The sequence below is a fragment of the Ciconia boyciana genome, chromosome 4, assembly GCF_034638445.1.
Source record: "Ciconia boyciana chromosome 4, ASM3463844v1, whole genome shotgun sequence".
Classification (NCBI taxonomy): domain Eukaryota; kingdom Metazoa; phylum Chordata; class Aves; order Ciconiiformes; family Ciconiidae; genus Ciconia; species Ciconia boyciana.
This window is the reverse complement of record NC_132937.1, coordinates 89857766-89864602: the sequence shown is the minus strand read 5'-3', so window position 1 is coordinate 89864602 and position 6837 is coordinate 89857766.

The following is a 6837-nucleotide window of genomic DNA, read 5'->3' as shown; positions in this document are numbered from 1 at the left end:
TGCGCACTTAAAGAACTGACCAATCTTTCATAAGTGGGTATAGGTCTGACAGCAAAGAATTTTTGCAAGAACATGGCCTGTATTTATCCTGTTCTTGAATGATGAGTGCTTAGCAGAAGCCTACTAAGATCAGGGACTTTATCCATGATTCAATACCAACAATCCTTTTTCCACAAAAGTACAAGAACCTTGCCTATCAGCAGTGTTTCCTTCCTGCAAAGCACACTGAATCACTGCAAGATACTTTCTTGATAACTGATTTTGGGGGGGGGAGGTGGGTGGTGGTGTAAGTCAATGAGCAGCCCAAGTTTTGTTTAATTGCTGCATTTTTATTTATATTAATTCAATGCATTTAAAAGGATGCTGTGGCTGGAATGGAAAGGAGGTTGTTATACTATCAAATATTTCTCCTGTAGGCTAACAAAAAGAAGTTGTCTCTTAACCTGATGGCAATGAAAGACAGCAAATGAATCATTGCTTGAGGAAACCAATTTATTTAGTCACTCTGTCACGGTTATTTATTACTTACCAGCACATGCTGTTAGTTCAATTAAATATAAAAACCTGAAGTTCTCTTCCAGCCCTCCCCCCACCCCAATTTTTAAAAACACACAACAAACAAGAAAAATGACATGAATCTGCAACGCTAAAGCAGAACCTTTTGGGTTTATTGTGCTTCTCTTGTTTTAATTAAGCTTTGTTTATTAAAAAACAGCTAAGGTATGGGGATTATTAATCTTCTTCAGTAGCTAAAGATAAAAGTTAGCAGAGAGAGAGGACATTATAAAAGTACAATGAAGTAGTGAGACAAAGTGTTGATTACAACATTTTATCAATAAAAATACAGGGAGCTGCAAACAGCAAACATTTTCTCCCTTTTGAATACAAAGGAATAAGGAATGAAAACTCTTAATTTTTACATATGGGCGTGTATGTCATTTATAATGTTAGTAGTAAATATACATGCTGTCTCACTATATAATCACAGATGCACAAAAACCCTCACATACACTTCAGTACTGCATTTCCTCCTGCATCCATGTCCTTTATTTAAGACATGATGAGGGTAGATAACAGAATTTTGGTCCTCATGAGAGGATTAACTGTTCTTTGCTTAATGGTTCAATTAACATGGAAAGCCTTCCTTATAAATATAAAACATAAAATAAATAATATAAATATAAAATCTACTGGTCCATAGAAAATTTGGCATTTGGAGATTTGTTTAAGATGTATCATTGCTAAAGTAACAATAAAGTAAAGTTAGTCTACCCAAGACCCTTTTCCACATTAAAGGGATAGTCTGAATTGCAATTCTAACCAGGTTTACGTCGACCATGTCAAACCCTGCCTGCTGATTCCTGACCGTGATTCCAGGTTTCAATGATAAGCATGTATTATACCCCAACAGCTTTAGGAGCTGCCATTCTTCACTGACCACAGCTCTCACTTCAGTTTAGTGAACAATACTGGCAACATTACCTTTTTCTGCAGCAAGTAGAGGATAAGTAGGGGCCCAGTGGCTCCCTGTTCTCCCCCTCTGTTGTTTATGGCTTAGCTTCCCAATACAAATTTCAGTGTTAATTTAGGGCTATGGCAGTGAAGTAACATACTTTCAAAAACTGGTCCACTAAAAAGCATTTCAGTCATTCACATCTTTGACATGTCATATTTTTCATGAGACAATAAAAATCTTAGTAAACTTCATTTCTCAGTTCTTAGACAGACAATATTTATTTTAAAACATCCCAATGTTGCAAAAGTGCAAGGAACAGGATTCACCCGCCTGAAATGACTCTAGCCTGCGAACATAGACACCTGCAGAGCCTCATTATTTTTGCTACAGGACCAAGATTTACCAACTGGAGATTTAGTAAAACCATGATCTACCAATTCCTGTATCAGTTTGTTTCACCAACCAAATGAGTAATTTACTGATGATAAACACCATCATGCCAAGACATGTATAGAGGCATACTCTTAAAACAATGAAAGCACAGAAATTGTCGCAATGGGCTCTCCTGCAAAGCAGATACTACTGTATTCTTGAAAAGAATATGCAGATTAATTAGTGAAACAACTAATGAAGCTCTAGTGTTGTGTGACCTGACACCAATATTTGGTAAGAAGAGACATATTTGAATGGCCTGAATTCTACCTAAATCCTGATACCTAACTCTTTCTATTAGTGGGTTCTAGCTCTTCAGAAGCGCCCAAACAATATGAAAGAATAGACTCAGAAATGTAAAGGGAACTTAGATTTTCTAAATAGGGCCCTACTATGGTAGATGCTACCTATTTTAACTTCCTGGGAATTATATTAATAGCTCTATGGCATTTTAGTACAAAGATAAATTCCATAAGAAACCTATTTCTTTAAAATACCCTTTTTTACACAGTTAAACAAGAAGGCAATCCATTAATAGAGTTGCTTAGATCCACTGAGTATTTAAAAAGGTTAGTAGAAATTTAAGATAGAAAAGATATTACCTGCCTTTACAATGGCAGGAGGTCGCTTCAGTTAATTTTCCAATACTGCATCCACTCAAGTTTCAGTATACCTCTACATCAATGTCCTGATGAGGCCCGGAAAACAAGTGGGAGAAGGTATCAAACAATCTTAATTTTGCTTCGGGTGTAGAGCAGATGGCTTCCTAAAAAGATAGTTTAAGGACTGCCTGTATTAGTAACAAAGCAATCCTACAACCTGTAGTGATACAGGAACTGGTGCAGCCAAAGAAATAGGACACTGAAGCAGAAGCACTGGGATATGCAGTGTATAGCAATTCCCCTTTATGGAGGAGAAAATGTTACGGTTGCTAAATCTTGATGAAGAGCAACATACCTGTCCCCAATTCCAGCAAACTGGGCTATGCATCCTAGGTATGAAGTGCCACATTAGGACTGAAGTAACCAGGGTGCTGGTCTCAGCCTTTCAACTCATCTCAAGACAATGAGAGCATCACCTCATCCTTAAACGTCAACATTTCATCTAAGTACACATATAACAAAATTTCCTTGCTCCTACCTTATATTTGTATAAATTGCAAGTCATTCCCCTTTACTAGTCTACTCCCACCTCCTTTTTTATGTAGGGAAAAGCAGTGCTTACGACTTGTTTATCCAGCTTGGGTTCTGCTCTTAGTACATAGCTCTTTGAAACAGACATTGTTAAAGCAACACAGCCCCCTAGTGTGGATGCAATTCAAAAGTTTAATTTCCACAGAATTATAAGACACTAACTTTGACCAGACTACACATGGTAACAATTACACTGTAAGTGACTTTGCTTAAAAAAAATACCAATAATCAGAAATATGTAGCTATTGGCAACATTGGCAAATTTAATAGCTAAAATAGTTTACATTAGGAGCAGTTCAGCTACCATTTTTGAGTTAAGATCTTCATCATTTCAACAAGATGGAATTAAATCATGGACCTTAATTCTGATGCCTCATATCTCAAGGACTGGAGGAACCTGGGGTATCACTTGTGTAATATAATCCAGCACCGTTTTCAGCAGTTAGATTTTCACTACTCGTTCTGTTGTGTCAACACAGCAAATTTGATCGGGATGCTGATCCAAGTTGGGAGGAGCAAATGGACAGGATTCCTGGCTCGAATGAGCTTCCTGATGTGGTTCTCTACATACCCATGTAAACACTACCTGCACAACAGTGGTACGGGAGGGAGGAGACAAGGAGGCAGCCTGGGAACAAGTAACCTAACCAAAATATATTCATAGTTCCTCACCAGTATTCATATTCAGCTTAAATGTCTTTCCCAGTACTCTATTTCTGCCTGTCTTTACAGGCAAGTTTCAACGTGTTTAGACTAAACAAGCTTTTCTAGTCATGCCTCATGTCCTCTGTTCCTCTGGTGACCTTAGAAGTCTTTGCCTGCATATACAATAGATATGTCTTTGATACAGACATGCAGAACTGCACACAGTATTCCAGGGAAGTAAAGCTGAGATTTTGTTAGTAAAGTAAGGTTCACTGGAGTCTGAAAATGGAAGATGGGATGCAAGATCATAGATTTGAGAATTCATGATGTAAGCTATTACTCTAGAACAACTCTGCAGAACCATTAGATACAAAAGACAAAAATTCAGTTTTGAGTCCAACAATAATCAAGACAGATCCCATGAAAAAAGATTACATTTTCCCATGTGCTTAAGAAAGCAATGATGCACTGAATTAACATGCATTTTTTTTAAGAGAGATTATTACTTGTGCTCTACAATTTAATAACCATGCAATATTTACATTTATGTTTTTGGGGTCTTCCTGTGTCTGACTACAGAGTCAGTTTGTGGTATGTGGCTAAACCTTTTTACAAACTTCAGATTTTCTTCACCTTTTATATGTTCTGTTTACATATTTTAATATTAATGCCAAGAAAGGCCTATGAAACATGAGATTTGACAAAAAAAAAAATTCCAGTATTTTAACATTTAAACTTGGCCATAAATAAAGTAAACAAACATTTTTTTTCTCTCCATATATTGCAGATTGACTTAGCAATAAACATCAATGTTTATATTACTGGGACTAAATTGCAGGACTCCATAATCAGGTTTTAATTTGGTGTCTATGCTCCTAAAGTTATGCTGTTCTTCTTTATGTTGCTGCATCAATTAACCAACTCATCTCCCTTCCTGACTAAAGAGCCTATTTCACAATTAATCTTCAATTATCTTCTGTGAAAAGGGCACGTTTACCAGCATCAGTGATCTCAGAAAGCTAAATCAGTGCTTATAATCTTAAGATGGGCATGTAAAATGCCATATAACAACTTACTACACATTCATGTGCACAAAACCTTTTTTCAGTTGCTGTTTTTCAGAAAACCCTTGACATGCTTTATCCACAGATGAAAATGAAGTAACTTTAGTTAAGAAAAGCGCTTTTGTAGACTAATATTTAAAAAATAATAGTAGTAACCAAGCAACCATTTACGATCTTTATAGCTCTGACCGTTTAAGGAATCAGAAGGTGAAGAGACGTTTTGTGCCATTACAGTGTTCCCCCACGGTGGCTGCTGTTTGTGAAACCGTGCTCCCTCAAATACAGACAACGCTGCAGGAGAGTGCCATCCAGCTGCCTTGCTTGGTGAGATTCACAATGCAGTGCCACACTGCTCATGTTTAATGTGGCATTTCAACTGTATCTGGTCAGAACAGCAGCATCTTAAACCATCTACACAGATTATTTGATTCGCTACGTGCTACCTTTGTATCTATTTAGAAGTAACCTGAAGTCAGTAATCAAAACTTCCATTCACTGAGATTAATAATTACAATAATTTTAAACAGCAAAGAACATATTTTATAACACGGCTTAAAAAAAAAAATTTATGGAAGGCACTAAGTCTCTTAGGCAAAATATTTTTCTGAGAGCAAATACTGTAATGAAAAGAGTGTTACAAACAGAACTAATTCTTTTCTGAGGAAATGCCTGTGATTTGTCTCTCAAAAGTGGCATCTTGAAGTCTAATTACTATTCTCTATGAAATCACCATAAAAATAACATCAAAGCCTCTAAACAGAAATAATAGATACTTTTGGCTCTCTGGGGAGTCATGCCTTTTTATTTACCTAATACAAACACAATCAACCCTCCTCCTCAAAAAAGCACTGTGCTTCATCTATAAGGACAGCCAAAATTCATTAGAAAATATTTCTGTTGCAGTCCAGAATATAATGAGGATCTTTTTCCTCATGCTGACCAACACCCAGTGTATAATATTTTTTCCCAACGAAGTGGTTGATCAAAAACCAGTAAAATTATTTTAAGGTTTCATAAATAATTCATGGCTGCATTTTACATACAAATTGCCTCTTCCTCCAAGTGAAATATTAAATTTATTTTTCAAGGTAAAAAATCAAAGAGATATTTAAAAGTGAACAACAAAACCATTGTATAATAAATATTTTAAATACACTGGATTTTTTTAACTGTGCAGTGATATGAATCAATGCAGGAATCCATATAATTTAGCTGATCTGTTTTTAACCTAAGCAGCAATAGTACAATATCTTAAAAATTAATTAGCACTTGTGTAATCAATCACATGAAGTCTCTCTTATGATATATTTTATTTTATTTTTGTAAACAGCTTAATTTAATTTTCTTGGAATCCTTCTCCTCGTTTAATTTCAAATTTAATTGGGCTGTAATTACAAGTCTTCTCTGTCATATGCATAGTAAACCTGTTTCATCTTTGTCACACTACATATTAAAGTTAGCATATGCAACTTCTTGATACAGACCTTGAAATAATAACCTTTGACAGTTCAACATACTACAAAATGAACTTTTAAAGGTGACCTGGAAAACCAATAGGAAAATGAAGCTCAGTTCAGAAATAAATGCCATATACCTCCAGCAAGTAGGCAGTAGAAGAGAACTACGTTCTAGTTTATCATTACTTGTAGCAGTATTTCCTTGCTGCGAAACAACTGCAAATGTATCATTCTGTGACATAACTGAATGGACGTCATACATTTGACTGTATCGGTTCTTCCGGTGGTGTAGGAAACATATTTCTAATTAAAGCTGATTTACATTCAGCTTTCCTAAAACATGCTAAGTTATGCCTCACCAAGGCATGGCTTCCACATGAAGTAGCCTTTTGCTGTTCAGTGGTTGGCAGAAATACATGGGAGCCACGCAGGAGTACACAGTCAGCAAGGAATCACCTCTGCGGGTGATAAAACCACAGGTGCTGGGAGTACCAGTAAAAAAGAGAAGATACAAGCCTAGAAACATTTGTCCTCTCAGTCAACTATTACTGTATTGTACATTTTTCTTCAATAATAAAGACTGATTTTTG